The sequence below is a fragment of the Toxorhynchites rutilus genome, chromosome 2, assembly GCF_029784135.1.
Source record: "Toxorhynchites rutilus septentrionalis strain SRP chromosome 2, ASM2978413v1, whole genome shotgun sequence".
NCBI lineage: Eukaryota > Metazoa > Arthropoda > Insecta > Diptera > Culicidae > Toxorhynchites > Toxorhynchites rutilus.
The window spans coordinates 114,138,195-114,158,091 of record NC_073745.1 but is presented as its reverse complement, the minus strand read 5'-3'; the positions used below and the strand labels follow the sequence as shown (position 1 = coordinate 114,158,091).

The 19,897-nt window shown below is 38.8% G+C and overlaps 1 protein-coding gene across 2 annotated transcripts in view; it reads right to left on the bottom strand.

The window, feature by feature from the left end:
* Positions 1-19,897, bottom strand: part of LOC129768392 (retinol dehydrogenase 14) — an 86,066-nt gene that overhangs the window by 64,932 nt on the left and 1,237 nt on the right. The window lies entirely within an intron of this gene.

Sequence of the window (19,897 nt, the reverse complement as noted above, 5' to 3'; positions counted from 1 at the left end):
TTGCGCACCTGGCTTGCGAACACTTCAATCGCGGTAATGGCGTTCTCGACATAATGTGAACGCGCTGCCTGAGACAAGTGGATAACCACGATGAATTGTAAAGCAGCTAATGAGATACACCTGAAGCCTAATGAATTATTTGTAACCGATGGTAGCATTTGGGACTCTGATAGTCAACACTGGTAGAGTAGTTTGTAATTTTCTAAAGCTTTCGAGTGTTTACTGTTAGAATAACATATGGTCAGATGTATACAACACGGCCGATAACCATGATGTCATATCTGATAGGGGAAGTGGGGCATAGTGGTCACCTTAAGGAATATGCCCATTTACAGCGCCCACATACCGATTCAATTCCCGTTTCTCGAAGGATATTATAGTTCAACTCATTGTTCTTCAAGATAGCAAACGGCTTTTAATATAAAAATTCAAAATAGTACACTTTTCATCATTAGAAAAGAAGGTGAAAAATCGAACTTTAGTTTTGCTTGGAGGTAAAGTGATCACCTAGTGGGGGCAAAGTGGTCACTCGTACATGCCGTACAAGCTAAATGGGATAGATTTATGCGTTTTTTTCGTCCAAATTTGTTGAATTCATATTTGATATAGTAGGTACATGTATGAAATTAGTTTGGACTATTCACCTAGAGTCTCAATTTTCTCTTGTATACTTGTGAAACCTATGACATTAGCTTTCAAATTAGTTTTTGGACCCGCAGCTTTGGAGATGAGATTTTTATGGTTTGGGGAGAATTTTCTCAAAAAGACCTGGTTTAGGTAGCTTACCACCAACACGAAGGAACAGTCAGAAGTGTAAAGAAGTACTTCAGAATCATCTACTGCTGTTTTTACATAAAAAACAATGTGATAATTGGGTAATTTGGCATCAATTCATTACATCCAGAAAGTCAAGGCATTGTTTATTGAATAGGGGCTTCAGATTCTGGACTGGTCAGCTTGTTTACTAGAACTAAACCCTATCAAGAACTTATGAGAAGTGATCGTACGAATAGTAGATGCAGCTTACATGCAGTATAAGTGATTTGAAGAGCTTAAACGAGAAGTATTCTCTGCGTAGAACAAGATACGCACTACAACATAGCGCAACTTAGTCAAAACCACCCCGAATGGTTTATTTGAACTGATTGAGGACTAAAGATGACAGTTTTTCCATCTGGTTCTATAGTTATGAAACACTGGAATTTTAGTTTTTTGAATGTTTCGCGCCTGAACACAACAATAAAGTTCAAATGGCCACTTTTTTAAATGAAGATAATTGTTATATCCTACACTATATACTTCAATTCAACCGACTTCTTACATATCTCTGGAAACTCAGAAAAAAAATAGTGGTTCTATAGTTGTGAACGCAGTGTATGTCAAACCGTTAAAATGGTTCTCAGATTTTCGTGAAAAGGGGCAATTTTGTTTTGGTTTAAAACATTAGATCCTTATTTTTTATATTTTTTCATTATCATTACTCATTTTTCATTTCTTCATTAGGGTAACCATTTCCATTTTAGGGTGGTCCGGAAATAAACTTTTTCCTCTTTTCTCAAAAATGCATAACTGTCGAACTAACACACCGATTTCGATAATCGACATATCAAATTAAAAGCAATGAATTAGTCTTATTTGCAACAATACTATATGTGTAGAAAATGGGTTTTTGTTTCCATAATTATTGGTTGCATTTGTTTTTTATGGTTTTCGGGTCTCGGGACCAAGTGCGCTATATTTTTTTATAATTTTTCTTGTAGGTTGAGGGTTTTTATATTACATATCCAAAAATCAGAGAGGTGTTTTTTTCGTTTTGAAGTTATGTTTTTTCAAAGTTAACCGATGGTACAAAAAACTTTTTTTTTCCTTTTTTTTGCAAAAATGAAAAATTCATAACTTTTGAAATACTGAATCGATTCAGATGATCGACATATCAAATTGAAGCCAATGAGATAATTTTCATTGAAAAAAAATACTATACTTGCAAAAAAAATGGATTTTGCTTCCATAATTATTGATTATATTTGTTTTTTTATAGTATACATGGTTTCGGGACCAAGGGCGCTATATATTCTAATTTTTTTTTCCCTGAAAGCAGAGTTTTTTTTCATAAAATATACAAAAACCAGATAGGTTTTATTTCGTTTATGAGTTATGATTTTCCAAAGATTAGATGTTTCTGTTGCAACAGCTTAATAAACAGAGAGTACGAACATGAGAAATATTATTTTTTTGCAAGTGTAATAGCTCATTGGGTTCAATTTGATACGTCTATCATCTGAATGAACCGATAGTTCAAAAGTTATGAGTTTTTGAAAAAAAGTCATTTTTGAAAATAGAGGTGAAAATTTAATTTTTTGGACCACCATATGGAAATAAGAACTCCAATAAAAAAAAAGTTACGAGTCTAATGTTTTGGGATAAAGAACAAAATAACAACAAAACCAACAAACAGAAAAAAAACAACAAAAAACAAAAAAAATAAGGCAAACATTGTAATAAAAATATATATTTTGGAAAAAAAGAACAAAAATACCACTTTTGACGAAAATCTAAAAGCATTATATCGGTTTGGCATAGAATGGCTGTATGAGAACAATAAGAGCGGGCGAAACAAGAGACTCATTGAAAATACATACACATTAGAGTGCCAATGAAAATGGTCATCTCAAAATTTCAAAAAGTTGTCCCATAAAAGATGTTCACCACCTCGAAAAACACACTATGCAAAATATCAGCTCAATCGGACTTAAGGGAGAGTGGCGCAAAGTGGTCGAAGTTTGAGTTTTTTGAAAATCGAAGAATCACCCAAGGAGTAAGGGAAATCGGAGTTTTCGAAAAAAAATGTTGATGCTAAATGTCTTAACATTGCGTGAAACATCGAGATCTTGTGTCATCTCGAAATTTTTTTTTGGTCTAAATACGACGCTCTGAGACTTTTTTTTTTCAGAATACGAGACGAATAGTATGGTTTTCGTTGCCACTTGTCACTTCAAATTGCATGAAACGTTGAGATCTACTGTAATCTCGATATTTTGTCAACTAAGTCCCAAAATTCGATTGTCAATAATATCCCTTGGGTGATTTTACGGGTTTCAAGAAACTGAAACTTTGGCAAAAACAGCAGTAAATGATTCTGAAGTACTTCGTTGCACTTCTGACTGTTCATTCGTGTTGATGGTAAGCTATCTAAACCAGGCGTTAATAAGAAACCAAATCAAATCAAAACCCTGTTAGGAGCTTATGAAGAGTGATCAGACGAATAGTAGATGCAGCTTACAAGCAGTATGAGTTATCTGGAGAGCTTAATCGAGCAGTAACCTCTGCGTTGAACGAGATACACACTATAACATGACGCAGCATGGTCGTACCCACCCCGAATGGGGTATTCGAACTAATTGAGAACTGAAGATGATCTACGAATTAAAAACTTGTCGTGTTTCGTGTTAAATTGACGTTAATTTTGTAAAGGAGTGAGAGTTTTTCCATCTGGTTCTATAGTTATGAAACACTGGAATTTTAGTTTTTTAAATGTTTCGCGCCTGAACACAACAATAAACTTGAAATGGCCAGTCTTATAAATGAAGATAGTTATTGTATACTACACTATATACTTCAATTCAACTGACTTCACTGGAAACTCTGGAAACTACGAAAAATTGCGTGGTTCTATAGTTGTGAAACGCAGTGTATGCAACAAAGCAAATATTAAAAATTTACATTTTTCTCTAAAATATTTTTACGTAATTCTCGCAGCAGGAATTGTCTTTCCAATGGCAATCCATTTCTCTTAGCCAGTTATTACTTTTCCGATTCCACATAATGCTGTTTCATTCGAAACTCTTCATCTTCATCTGATGAAGCATTCGCAAATGAATTTTCATCATCGTAGAAATATGTGTTTGGATGCAAAATAATGTTGACTATGACATCATCGATCAGGGCCTCAAACTCTACATCCTCGTCGTTTACGGTATTGTCCTGGTCAATCAATTTATGTAGAATCGAAAGTATGCATTCTTTTAAAACCAACAACGGGGTATCAGTGTTTTCATGACTTGACAATGGAATCAGCCGATACCTCGTCCCAAGCCTCGGCTACCCAAAACATTGCAAATCATTGCATTGAGATTTTCCTTTAAATTTTTGTATGATTCGATTATCCGGAAAATTCTATTATCCGGAGTGAAAATAAAATCAACATTCCGGATTATCGAGTCCGACCTGTACATGCATTGCACTATATAACTGATGGAAGCGTAGCAACTTGTAACTAACGTTACTATAACAACATCGCAACAGTTGTTTGTTCATCGTAGTACTCTGGTATATTAGAAGTAGTCAAATAAAATTTTCATTCCAATTTGTTCTCTCAACTCGACCAGACGTCTTTTATTTCCACTTAATACGCTCAACAGGTTATGGGCCTGCGTTTTATGAAAAATTGAAAAGATGGAGAGGACCGGAATCGTCAAGTTAACCAACGAGAACTACGATTCTTGGAAGCTAGACGTTGAATTCCTACTCGTTCGGGAAGGCTTGTGGAAGTATGTAGTTCCTGGGACGAAACCGGAGCTGGCTGCTGATCAGTCGAATGCTGTTGTGGTTGCTGCATGGGAAGATGGTGATCAACGAGCTCGTGCGACGATTGGGTTACTCCTCAGCCGGAGCCAACACGGTCACATCTGGAATACAACAACTGCCAAAGCCGTGTGGGAAAATCTCAAGAAGCAACATGAGAAGAAATCGCTAACTTCAAAAGTGCATCTCTTGAAACGAATCTGTGATCTGAAGTATCACGAAGGCGACGACATCGAAGAGCATCTACAGAAATTCGAAGATTTGTTTGAGAAGCTTTCGAACGCCGGTACGAAACTGGACAGTGATCTTCAAGTGATCCTGGTCTTCCGAAGCTTACCTAGTTCCTTTGACGCGCTGACAACGACTCTGGAGAATCGATCTGAAGAAGAACTTACGCTGGAAATCGTGAAGAATAAGCTGGAAATCGTGAAGATCATCAACGAAGTTCTGAAGCGAAATGAATCTTCATCAGCGGATCCAACTGTGTTGAAAGCGGACGGGAAAACCAAGAGCGTGGTGTGTCATCATTGCCAGAAGGTTGGCCACAAGAAAAGGAATTGTAAGCTGTGGCTGAAGGATCAGGATCAGAACGATCGAAACCAGAAGAACGGTAATACCGTGGATGATCGAAAACCTGTCCCCAAACAACCGAAGGCCAGAATTGCAAAATCGGAGGAAGAAAAGTTTGCATTCAGTGTCTGGGATGATGCTGCCGTGAATTGGATCGTTGACTCTGGTGCAAGTCTGCATATGAGCAGGAATGAGAAGTATTTTGTGAGCTTGGAAGAACCGAAGGACGATACACCACGTTTCGTAACGGTTGCGGATGGCAAAAAGGCTGCTGTGAAGGGGATAGGAAGCTGCAAAATAAAGTGCTACGGATTAAACGGTGAAGAGAAGGAAATCCTGCTAAGCGATGTTCTCTTTGTTCCGGAGCTCGATATGAACTTGGTATCCGTCGGAAGGTTGGTGCAGAAGGGCGCTAACGTCACGTTCGATGAGAAGGGTTGTACGATTGCGAGCGGACAACGAATTGCTGCTGTGGCACCTCGAATGAACGGTTTGTATCACCTATGTCTAGTAGAGAGGACGAACGTTGTCACCGAACAGAACCATGCGACGGACTGCATACACGAGTGGCACCGTAAACTAGGACACCGTGATGTTCAGGCCATCCTTGAACTGGAACGTCGGCAGTTGGCTGAAGGCATTAAAGTGAAGAATTGCGGGTTGAAGATTACCTGTGAAACCTGTCTGCAAGGAAAAATGGCTCGTACACCGTTTCCAAAGAAGGCGAAGAGGAAGTCCAAGGTGATTCTCGATTTAGTGCACAGCGATCTTTGTGGGCCGATGAACACGGTAACACCTGGAGGACGTCGATATTTCATCACTTTTATCGATGACTTCAGCCGCTATTCGACGGTGTACCTGTTGCGGGAGAAGTCAGAAACAATCGATGCGCTAAAGGATTTCGTACAGCAGATGAAAATTCAGTTCGGCAGGCCGCCAAAGGTAATACGGTCGGATCAAGGTGGCGAATACCGAAGCAAGGAACTCATGGCATTCCTGAACAATGAAGGGATTTTGCAGCAGTTCACAGTAGCATACACGCCTCAGCAGAACGGCACTGCCGAAAGGAAAAATCGTTCGCTGGTGGAAATGGCGAGGTGTATGATTCTGGACAGCGGAATGGATTACCGATACTGGGGTGAAGCCATTAACACTGCCAATTACTTGCAGAATATTCTGCCGACGAAGTCAGTACAGAAGACGCCATATGAAATTTGGAAAGATATCAAGCCGGACATGAAGAAACTAAGGGTGTTCGGGTCTCCTGCATATGTCTATGTACCACAGCAGAAACGGAAGAAGCTCGAACCCAAGTCAGTCAAGATGACTTTCGTTGGATATTCGGATCAGCATAAGGCGTGGCGGTTCATTGACACGACAACGAATAAGATAGTATTCAATCGTGATGCAACTTTTCTGAGTACAAGTTTTGCTGATGGACAGAATTGTATAAAAACAGAAGAAAAAGAAGATGACGTCGTAGTTTTTCCGCTAACACCGAACCCGTCCAACACATGGGAAGCAGAACGACCACCACAACCAGAAGACGATGATGAGGATTCCCAGTGACGACAGTATGTACGAGGATGCTGATGATCAAGATCTCGACGATAGTGAAGAAGAAGATCAGGCCCCGGACGTAATAAATGGTATCCAGGAACAGGAGGAGCAACTTGATTTGCCAAGAAGATCAACACGTGCAACTAAAGGAGTCAAACCCGATCGCTATGGTGCAGATGGAAGAATGGTTCAGCAACAGTCCAGGGAGCCATGTACGTACCATGAAGCCATCAGTAGTGCTGATAACGCATCCTGGAAGGCAGCGATGAAGGATGAACTTAAGTCATTGGAGCAGAACGGTGTGTGGGAGCTCACTACGTTACCTCCAGGAAAGAAAGCCATTAGATCCCGGTGGACCTACAAGAAGAAAGAAGATGAGTTCGGAAGGGTCATCAGATATAAAGCCCGACTGGTAGCCCAGGGCTTCACGCAACGCTCTGGACTCGACTATGATGAGGTGTTTGCGCCTGTAGCGAAGCAAGCAACATTCAGAGTACTTTTGACCATTGCGGCTAGGTGTAATCTACTAGTAAAACATGTGGACGTGAAGACTGCATACCTGAACGGGAACCTCAATGAAACTATCTATATGAAGCCACCACCAGGAGTGCAGAAAGAAGATGGTCAAGTTTGCCTGCTGCGTAAAAGTTTATATGGCTTGAAGCAATCCGCAAGAATGTGGAATCAGAAGCTGAATGAAGTCCTGTTGCGAAATGGTTTCAAACAAGCTGTGGCGGATCCTTGTCTATACGTTCGGAAGCGGAACAACCAAATGACCTATCTCTTGGTATATGTAGACGACATGCTGCTGGTAACTCCAAACGAAGAGATTTACAACGATGTCATCCGGAGATTGGGTTCAGAGTTCGTGCTAACGGAGCTAGGTGACGTGAAACATTTCCTTGTAATTCAAGTGATCCAGACGGAGCATGGCTACAACTTGTGCCAGAAGTCATACATCGAGAAGCTTGCTGTTCGTTTTGGACTGGCGGAGGCGAAAGGATCAAAAATACCAATGGACCCCGGATATATACAGCAAAAGGAGGAGTCGGAGAGGCTTCCCACTAATGACAAATATCAAAGCCTCATTGGTGGTTTACTGTATTTGGCTGTGAATACCAGACCGGATATAGCGATAAGTGCGTCAATCCTTGGAAGGAGCGTCAGCCAACCGGTTGAGAAAGACTGGACTGAAGCTAAAAGAGTGTTGAGGTACTTAAAGGCTACAAGCAACCATCAACTTAGGTTGGGAAATGGTACTCAAACTCTTGAAGCCTACGCAGATGCTGACTAGGGTGGCAACGTCAAGGATCGGAAATCGAACTCCGGATATCTCTTCCGGCTAGGCGGCGGTACGATCGCATGGTGTGCAAGGAAACAGACGTGTGTCGCACTGTCCTCAACAGAAGCGGAATATATTTCTCTTGCCGAATGCTGTCAAGAACTGATCTGGTTTAGGAAGCTCTTGCAAGACTTCGGAGATGCTGTGAAGACCCCAATTCAGATCTATGAAGATAATCAAAGCTGCATCAAGATGTTGACCAGCAACGGAGAAAAACGATCAAAACATATTGACACGAAGTTTCATTTTGTAAAGAATTTGGCTGAACTGAATGAAATCAGAGTCACCTACTGTCCAACGGAAACTATGCTGGCGGACATCCTTACGAAGCCCTTGAACAGAGTGAAACTGGAGGATCTACGTGAGAAACTAGGAGTTACATCAGTTAGCGATGAGGAGGAGTGATGGAAGCGTAGCAACTTGTAACTAACGTTACTATAACAACATCGCAACAGTTGTTTGTTCATCGTAGTACTCTGGTATATTAGAAGTAGTCAAATAAAATTTTCATTCCAATTTGTTCTCTCAACTCGACCAGACGTCTTTTATTTCCACTTAATACGCTCAACAATAACATCTACAACAATTAATTGAAATGTTTCACAACTTCATTGTATGCCATATTTTGTCATCTTACAAATCCAGAATCCTTCCAAGTAGCATCAAAACATACTTGGTAACGCTGAAATGGGAGGTCCTATCCCACCCGCCGAGTTCTCCAGACATTGCTCCGTCCGAATACTACCTTTTTCGATCGATGCAACATGGCCTGGTTGCCCAGCACTTCTCCAAACCGGCCGATTATTTCCGCAAAGAGATCCGTGAATTGCCAGAAAGATGGGAAACAGTTGAGACTAGCGATGTGCAATACTTTGAATATTAAATTTGTAACCTGTACATGCATTGCACTATATAACATCTACAACAATTAATTGAAATGTTTCACAACTTCATTGTATGCCATATTTTGTCATCTTACAAATCCAGAGTAGCATACTTTTCGAATTAAAGATTTGTTTTATTAGCCTTCTTAGCTACGAATCGAATCGGAAATTAAATCTGATTGGGAAAGCCCTGAGTACCTTGAAACATTTGATTATGCAACAGATTCTCTGTTGCGAAAGTAGGATCACAAAATAATTTACCTATATTCAGATCCAATTTGAATTATTTTCGCTCATTCGGGTCACCGAAATAAGGCTCAAATTAATGAAGTATTTAAACCAGAGTAAATTCAAATCGCCTTTTACCACGCCTTATACTATCCTTTTTGAATATGGGCATTGGTTCAAATACCTTAGTTCAGTGTGTTCCAGCCTCTGTGGGATGTCAGGGTGATATTTTGGTGAATCGTGAAAGTAAAACGGCTGCGAGACACTGTTATAGATATCAGACAAATAGAAAAAAAAGTTGAATGATGGTGCCCAACATTCTCGCATATTGACGTTATTTGTTGCATGTTGATTTTGAATATCATTGAACAAAATACGCTGTAGTCACAGTCGACTGTATGTTAGAGAAATATCCTGTGGTCTGCAAAATATATTGGAAATTCTCAAATTCTCAAAAGCTCTCATTTCAACTCCATTCTAACGTAGAAACCATTGAAAATTGAATATCTGACTATCTATACTGCAAAGGATTATTAGAGAGTGTTTAAATCGATTTTAATTGGACAATTTTCTCAAAACTCCGCTGGACAAATTTTCGTGACGCGACCGATATTTATTTTTTTTAAATTGGTACCCTAAATATGTTCCCGGAAGACGCAATCCCTAATATTGTCAGCTCAAACAAAACAAAATCCGTCCTCGTTATGGCGAACATACAAAAAATGTACCGAGAGTAATATCCGCTATGCATTCCCATTAAGGACAATGGATAGCGGAAAATAATATTAGGTGTACCGGTAAGTTTCTTCGGTTTTACAACAGCTGGCGTAACTTGATTATTATTTCAGTGAATCAAATTTTCAGACATTAGTTGGAAAGCTACTGTCATTGCACATCTTATTTAGTATATGTCAAATAGTTGAAGCGTAAACAACATAGTTTTTGCCACTTTGAATATGTCGAATTTCGTATCAACGAGAGTGTTTTTGCGGGGCGTGTTACTTAATTACTCCAATATGAAGAAAAAAGCTCGGAAAGTCATCGCATTTTGGTGGAAGTTTATGGTGACCATGCTCCAACTGAGCGAACGTATCTGTTGGGAGGACATCCCACCAACCGTCAATTGGCGTTACCAAATTTGCCAGCGGGGCTCTCCAGCTGACAGCCGTCAGCTTGACAGATGCCGCCGCGGCTCTCGGTTTACATTGTCGTCGACAACGACAGCCATCATTGGAACACATGTTAAAATTTGCGATCAGCAGCTCGCGCACATTAGTTTTATTGTTCGTAGTTATCGTATAATAAATATATGTATTTTTACCACTAATCGCGAGTTGCTAATTCATAACCCACATATCGCAACAGTATCAGACGTGGTTTGCACGATTTAAAAGTGCTAATTTTGACATGGAAGACGAAGAACGTCCCGGACCGCCAAAAAAGTTTGAAGATGAAGAATTGGGGGCTTTACTCGATCAAGATCCATCACAAACGCAACGAGAACTTGGAGATACACTTGGAGTAGCACAGCAACCCATATTCGATCGTTTAAAAGCAATGGGAATGATCCGAAAGATAGGACATAAAAGGCATAACAGAAAGGGTTTTTTGCATCGAATCGTTACTGGCGATGAAAAGTGGGTCCATTACGACAATCCTAAACGTCGGGCAACGTATAGATACCCCGGCCATGCATCAACATCGACAGCCGCGTTGAATATTCACGGCCAGAAGGTTATGCTGTCTATTTGGTGGGGCCAGCTGGGTGTAGTGTACTATGAGCTGCTAAAACCGAATAAAACCATTACGGGGACCTCTACGGACGACAATTGATGCGTTTGATCCGTGCACTAAAGAAAAAACGGCCACAATACGAGCAAAGACACGATAAAGTTATTTTGCAGCATGACAATGCTCGACCGCATGTCGCGAAACCAGTCAAAACATACTTGGAAACGCTGAAATGGGAGGTCCTATCCCACCCGCCGAGTTCTCCAGACATTGCTCCGTCCGAATACTACCTTTTTCGATCGATGCAACATGGCCTGGTTGACCAGCACTTCTCCAAACCGGCCGATTATTTCCGCAAAGAGATCCGTGAATTGCCAGAAAGATGGGAAAAAGTTGAGTCTAGCGATGGGCAATACTTTGAATATTAAATTTGTAACCATTTTTGCAGAATAAAGCATTAATTTTTGAAAAAAACGAGGAAACTTACCGGTACTCCTCTCTATTATTTTCATATTATTATCGTATTATATTAAACAAGAGAGCAATGCAAATGGTACTCAAAAGACTCCATCAATGACCACGGAGTGCGACTCAATTGATTCAGCTTGATAATTTGAGAAGATCATCATTGGTCATTAAACTGATCAAAATTGTGTTTTTTTTGTTATATCCAATTGTGTTTTTTTTGTTATTTTGTTATATACATGGAGCATTCATACACACTAGTTCTTTACGCGATAGGTTAACTTCAAATGTTGCCTTCACTTATCTACCTTTATTTCAAGTCAATCTACATTCCTCATATGAGCGAAAATTTTGGATCTGAGACTAAGTGATTAGCAACGTTGTGCTAAAAAAAACCTGATTGCATAAATGTAAGCAAAATATGTTATTCGACATCGGAAACTGACTCAAGGGCTGCAGAATTAGCAGCCACTATAAGCCCGGAATTAGTATGCAACCATAACTGACCCGGTTACGATGAACAGAGTTTATTTCATTTTCATTTCGAGGTGAATAAAACAGTACTAATTAATAAAAAAAAACGAAGCAACACGAGAGGGACTCATAAAACTGATGTGCACAAATTTCGCGCATTTTAAGATTATTTTGATGATAATAAATTTTCAACACGTGCCCAACGATGCCGAACCGTTCATTGGCCGACAGACGAAAACATGTTGTATCCTTGTGATAGGATATGGGCAGCGAGCGGAAACTAAAACACTCTTACAAAGATTTGATTATTATTATTATTAATTATTACCGGAAATTTTGTTATGGTTAGTATTCGGTCCGATGTGCGGTGGAGAAACTATCTCTGTTTTTATTTTGCAGAAGAAATACATTATTATGCATAATCTTTCGCCATTTTTTGTCATTTGGACTTTTTTGACGTAGAACTACGTCTTTCATTTAGGGAGCTAAATCAAAGAAAACAGGTCACGTTTTTATGAAATAAAGTTAACGTTAATAACTATTTTTTCCGAGAACGGATACTGGCGATACATACCAAACTAATCGGAAATTCCCTAAGATTTGTTTGATATGCTATACATTACAATCCCATAGTCTGTATATGATTTAAATTGATGAAAATTGGAAGCATTCCCATTTACTCATCCATTCCATTCTATCCATTTGTGTGCTTTCTATCCATTTGTGTGCTTTCCCGAACAGAGCTGTCAATAACGAGCAACTTATCGACGAGCAACGAAGAGGAAATCGTAAGATGTAAAGTCTCCGTGAATAAAGGAAAAGAAGACGAAAGAATGGGGAATATTTGCCTAGAGTATAAACAGTGGATCTTGCTGAGACGAACTTCATTCTTCGTGAGGACACCGACTGGACATTACCGTTGCTGGGCGAGCTTGACGGCGAGGGATCAAATGGTTTTCTCAAGGCAATGGGGGTGGAGGAATAATATGAGGAAAGAATAGAATTTTCCAAGGACCTTTTGGAAGGCTAGAAACGAATGAACTGAAGAAGTTTAAAGTCTCTTCAATTCAACAAGGAAAGGAAGGAAAGGCAAACTTTCAGCATCGTTCTGGATACGAAACAATGAACATCGCTTGTTAAATAGATAATATGACGAAAGGGGCCTCACAATAGGTCAACGAAATCGTGTGACTTAACACCGGTCGATTATTTTCTTTTGTGTTATGCCTCGATGCCGAGATTTATACCAGCAAATCAGCAACTTTCGATGAACTTGGGATCAACATGCGAGCTACGATTGGTGTGAAAATTGGAGCACACGTATATGTATATTAGGGTGGCAGCGAAAATGTTCATGTCAAATTTTAAAAACCGACCATGTACATTTTGTACAAAGTTTCAGCTCAATCGGACATGATTTAGGGGTGCCTCGAAGCGCTCAAAGTTTTGATTTTTTGATCCTCGAAAATCTTCCAAGGAGGAAGTAAAGGAAATTTGGAAAATCGATATAAATGCATAAAACGTCAAGATCTGGTGATATATCGAAAAAAAATTTTTGGCCGAAAATCGACCTTTTGGGACTTGCAAAAATCAAAACTTTTTGAGCGCACCCCTAAATTATGTCCGATTGAGCTGAAACTTTGCACAGTTCATTTTTTTGGGCCAATAAACAAAATGTTCATGGTCGGTTTTTGAAATTCGATGATGAAATTTTTTCCATACATCCATTGCCACCCTAATGTATATATTTGAATGATTTTGATTGTTTTTGTTAGCGACTTGACAGTTTTGTGTCTTCGTGTGAACGAACCCTTCTTCTTGAATGGCGTTAACGTTCCCTGTGGAACTTTTGTCGACTCAACGTATGCATTAACTAGCATCATTTATTAATACTTTAGTTGAGATTTCTTAAGCCAAATGACACGCCTTGAATGTATTCCGAGGGGCAAGCTCTAGAATACGCGTGACCACAGTGCAAGCCGAAGGAAATTTCTTTGACGAAAAAGTCCCCCGGCAAAAACGGGAATCGAACCCGAACACCCGGCATGATAATGTGAGACGCTAACCACTCGGCCACGGGTACACAAAGTGAACGAACCCTTAAATCATTCTAATGCTCAACATTAGTCAAACGTTAGTCAAAATCAACATTTTTTTACCGTGATGAAGTACACGAACGAGCAACGCTTAATTATTATTGAAAACTAGCTGACCCGGCAAACCTCGTCCCGTCCAAAATAAGAAGTTAAACTACAACCAGAGAAAAAATGAACTCAATATCTCAAAAAATATATAGGAGGTTGTGTCCAAGACACGACCACATTGTTGACGTAGAACTACGCTGTTATTTTGTTCAAGCCGCTTGTCAATAACTTCGAATATATATTTTTTTTTTGAAATCTGCGATATTTTGTGTTATTAATAGTACCAATTACAGATGCAGCAGACCGTAAGGGACTGGGACTCATAACTACATCAATCTTTCTTTAGCACCGAATGGAAACAACAACAATAGCAATATTTGCAAGTATCAAATATCATGCTACATGTTATTTAGTATTGTTTCAGTGGCATCGCACCTCTAGACATCGTTCGTACAACGAACACCAACCAGCACCAAATACAGCTATATTTTATGACATGAAGCGATTAATAATATAAACACTTTTCATCGTTTCGCGCTATTCTAAAAAAAACGCTTCTGTTAATATGACTTGCCTCGAAAAAAAGTTACATTGCTTTCTCATGCTCGAGATAAGCGCAGCTGTTATCCTCAGTGACCAGAAGCCCTTTCTATGAACATTTCCAGTCTCGATTAACTTAGTTTTCATTCTTGGTAGTGATAGTTTTGCTACTGTTCTGCGAAACCAAATCACACACAAAAATTTCTGAACAATTATTTTTTTGGTGAGCCGATGATAGCCTAGTTTGATGACTCCCCACACAATTGTGTAGTTCAGAACCGTAATGGAATGGCGTCATTTTGAATTAATTATTGCAATGCCAGAGACATCAGCGAGTAAGTAATTTGGTCGCGTCCACAGCTCAATCCGAAACGAAGATATGTGATGACGCAAAACAAGGAAGATGATCATGATCATGATCATTGCTTCGTATCTAGAACGATAATGGAAGTTTGCCTCAGCGAATTCCAATATTTATGCTCTAGGCAAATGTACCCCTTCGTTCTTCTTTTTATTTTCTTTGTTCACGGAGACTTTAAATCATTCCCCTTCGTTGTTCGCCGATAAGTTGGTCGTAATTAACGGCGTAATTAGGAAGCTCACAAATGAGCAGAACAATGGGTAAATGGAAATACCTCTAGTTTTCATCAATTCAAACCGCTTTCACACCAGGGGATTGTAATATAGCGTAAGAAAACAAATCTTAGGGAATTTCCGATTCGTTTGGTGTTTGGTATGTAAATCGTTAAAAAATCCGTTCGCGGCAAAAAGAGGTTAATAACTATTTATTTGAACTTTATTTCATAGAAACGTGACCTGTTTTCTGATTTGGCACCCTTATGAAAGACGTAGTTCTACGTAAAAAAATCTGTACTTTATTTAAAAAAAAAGTTGACAAATCACTAACGAAAGACCCGTTATCATTAATGGCATAGGATTTGCCACAAAATGAAGCTATTGGGCCCATTGAATGCCTTCAAAAGCTATGCCTTACCACTAAAGAGCTTGTTACCACACCATTTTGATTTAAAGACTGACACTGATACTTTTTAAGAGAGTATTCTATAGTGTAGAAGCGCGAATTTCAAACGTTTTCTCGAGCTCCGAAAAAAAATCAAACAAAGAATAAAGTTGTGCCATAACGTACACGATTCCAGCCCTTCTGGTTATCTAAAATTTAAAAAAATCGAACATATTCTGAACTAGTAAAGATGCCGCTATCGCATGAACCTCGGATAAGTCAAAAAAAATGTGTGGCGTTCGTTATATATATATATATATATATATATATATATATATATATATATATATATATATATATATATATATATATATATATATATATATTGAATTTTCATTTGGTCATCAAATTAGTTACAATCATCTATTTTAAGTCAAATATGCGCCGTTTTGTTCGATGACTTGTTCCCAACGAGATGCCAATTTCATAATACCCCTTTTATAGAAGCTCGCTTCCTTATTGGCAAAAAAAACTCGGATAGCCAATTTTCACAGGCCTCTTTTGTGGCTAACTTCTGACTACCTAGCTCGTTCGCGACAAAAACAGGTGGTAGTCACTTGATGCAAGGTCCGGACTATACGGCGGATGCAAAAGAACCTCCCATCCGAGCTCCCGGAGCTTCTGGCGCGTCACCAAAGAAGTGTGTGGCCTGGCGTTGCCCTGATGGAAGACAATGCGGCCTCTGTTTATCAAAGATGGCCTCTTCTTCATGAGTGCTACCTTCAAGCGGTCCAGTTGTTGGCAGTACAGGTCCGAATTGAGCGTTTGGCCATAGGGAAGCAGCTCATAATAGATTATTCTTTGACAATCCCACCAAACACACAGCAGAACCTTCCTGGCCGTTAATGAGGGCTTGGAGATGGTTTGGGCCGGCTCACCGCGCTTCGAACACGACCGTTTGCGCTTCACGTTGTCGTAAGTGACCCACTTTTCATCGCCAGTCACCATCCGCTTCAGAAACGAGTCGATTTTGTTGCCCGTTTCAAAGATGTTTTTTTGCGTCAACGTGTGTGGCACCCATACATCGAGCTTCTTTGTGAATCCAAGCTTCTTCAAATGGTTAATAACGGTTTGATGACTTATCCCCAGCTCTTGGCCGATGCTATGGCTGCTACTATGCCGGTCTTTCTCGGCTAATTCAGCGATTTTGTAGCAATTTTCGACGACAGGCCTTCCGGAGCGTGGCGCATCTTCGACGACCTCTACACCAGAACGAAAACGTTGAAACCATCGTTGTGCGGTGGAAATGGAAACTGTATCGGGTCCATAAACTGCACAAATTTTATTGGCAGCTTGAGATGCATTTTTGCCTTTGTCATAGTAGTACCGTAAAATATGTCGGATTTTCTCTTTATTTTGCTCCATATTTACGACACTATAACTCACGAACGACTTAACCAAACGAAACACTGTCAAGGACTATATTATAGCGCGCAAAAATACCTTTCCAACAAGCTATAGTATGACTCGATACAATGAATACAACTAGAACTACGCGCTTACAACGACACCTCGCGGAAATACCGCAGGACTTTTTTGACAGCCTAAAATATATATATATATATATATATATATATATATATATATATATATATATATATACAGCCATTGCATGCCAAACCGATATAGTTGTTCCCAGATTTTCGTCAAAAGTGGTAGTTTTGATATTTATCGCAAATTAGAACTTGGTGACCTAGGGGGTCCGAAAAATCATTTTTTTCGCATTTTTTTGCCAAAAAAGACTTTTTTCAAAATTTGACATATTAAATTAAAGCCAATAAGCTGGCCTTTACTACAGTTGCAGAAAATTTGAATTATGTTTTCGTGATTATTGATTGTATTTGTCTAGTTTTTATGGTTCTCATGGTCTCGGGAACGAAGGCGCTATATTTTTTTAATATTTTTTATGGAAAGCTGAGGATTTTTCAAATAACATATCTCGAAACCAGGAAAGCTTTTTTCGTTTTTGAATTTTGATTTTTCAAAGTTAACCGATGGTCCAAAAAATCATTTTTCCCTATTTTCCCAAAAAAGACTTTTTTCAAAAATTTATTACTTTTGAACTGCTGGACCGATTCAGATAATCGATGTATCAAATTAAAGCCTACTAGCTAGCCTTTCTTTAAAAAATGACACGCTTGCCAAGTAATTGGATTATAGTCACATACATCCAGTCTAGTCGCATAGAAATATTGAACGAAAACCGAAAACATGTAAACTTTGAAAAATCATAACTTAAAAAGGAAAAATAACACCTCTCTGATATTTGGATATATTTGGTGAAAAAACCTCAGCTTTCAGGAAAAAATATGGCGCCCTTAGTCTCGAAACGATGTAAGCTATAAAAAACATATATAATCAATAATTACGAAAACAAAATCGTTTTTTATTTAGAGTGTAATATTTTTTTAAACAATACTAGCTCATTGGCTGTAATTTTATATGTCGATCATCTAAATCGGTCCAGTAGATCAAAAGTTATGATTTTTTGTAGTAGAAAAAATGGGGAAAAATGATTTTTCGGACCATCGGTTAAATTTGAAAAATTATAACGAAAAAAAACGTCTCTCTAGTTTCGACATATGTTATGTGAAAAATCCTTAGCTTTCCAAAAAAAATATTTAAAAAAGCGCCTTTGGTCCAGAGACTATGAAAACAAAAAAAAACGAATACAATCAATAATAACGAGAGCAGAATTCAAATTTTCGGCAGTTATAGTTATAGTAAAAATGACCAGGTGATTGGCTTTAATGTGATATATCGATCATCTGAATCGGTGTAGTAGTTCAAAAGTTATGAATTTTTGAAAAAAGTCATTTTTGGAAAAAAGAGGAAAAAGTTGATTTTTCAGACAACCTTAAAATGGAAATGGTCACCCTAATGAAAAAAATAAAAAAATACGGGTCTAATGTTTTGCGATAAGGAACAAAACTACCAATTTTCACGAAAATCTGAGAACCACTATATCGGTTTAGTATGAAATGGCTGTATATTTTAATGGTTCATGCGATAGAGAGATGCATACAGATTGTATTCATTTTGTTTCGACATAAATCGGTTCAGTAGAACTTGAGATATATAGCGTTCTACTTAAAACGATGAAAAGTAGTTTGAAAAAAAAACGCGTTCGAATTTACAGAAACACTGGCGAAGCGTGACCAGATGACACCCACTGCGGGTGTATTGAGTGTCACCACCTCATTCAAACTTTGTTTTCAAGAATTTTGACGCCCAAAGTTCACACGAGTTCAAGCAAACACTATTATAATAGTGTTTGTCTATTGTTTAGTGTTCAATAGGCAAACACTATTCTCACTAGTTCCAACCCGAAAAATGGTGGATAGCGATAGCAAATTTCGTCTGAAGCTCTGTCGATATGCGGTGGGAAAATAAAAAGTAACCCAGGCTGGTTCATTCGATCTCGTCTTAACATTTGTGTTGTTTGTTTGTCAAACTATAAGTGAATCTGAACTACCGTGAAATCGTAGAAAAAAATGGTATTTAGATCGGAGCAATTTCGGAAATCATGAAAAAGCACACAGTAGAGCGGAAATCCGGAAGAAAGGCTTCGTAAATCAGGTCTACAGAGTCCACAGAATCTACGTGAATCAGGTCTACAGAGCTTCTCCAAAAAAAAAGCCATACGAAAAGCCAATATCAAAAAGCGCCTGGATTTCGCAAAGAAATATACTTCTCGCTCTACTGACTTTTGGAAGAAGATTGTTTGGACCGATGAGGATAAGTTTGAGCTAAAAACACGAAGAAACGTCAGCGAACTCGTTGCCTGAAGTCTGAGCCTCTGCTATCCAGATTTACGCAAGCAACAGTCACAAGTTTTGGAATGGGATGGGCAAGCTTGTCAAGATCGGTGGAAAGAAGACTGGTGAATCTTACGTCGAAATCCTGGAAGAAAACTTAAAGCCGTCACTCAGGAAAATGAATAGGAAAGGCTATATTTTTCAACAGAACAATCACTCCAACCACAACTCGAAGGATGCGAAGCGCTATTTCCAGTCCAAAAAGATAAAATGCTTGAATGGCCACTCCAAGCATCAGACCTCAATCCCATTTAGCATATATGGGCAATACTGGAAGAAAAAAATACATTGGATTCGCGAAGAAATCATACCGATTTTCGAACGGGTATGCAAACAGCGTGGAATGCGATTCCTCATCAAATGTTGCATAATTTGGTCAAAAGTATGCCCAAACGACTCACTTCAGTAATGGAGAATCATGAAGGATATACTGAATATTGAGATATATTATACACGAGCATCGAGAGATTTTCGAAAAGTCCTTTCTAGGGTCTATATTCTCAAATGCCTCAACTTCAGAAATATGAAGAGAAAATTTT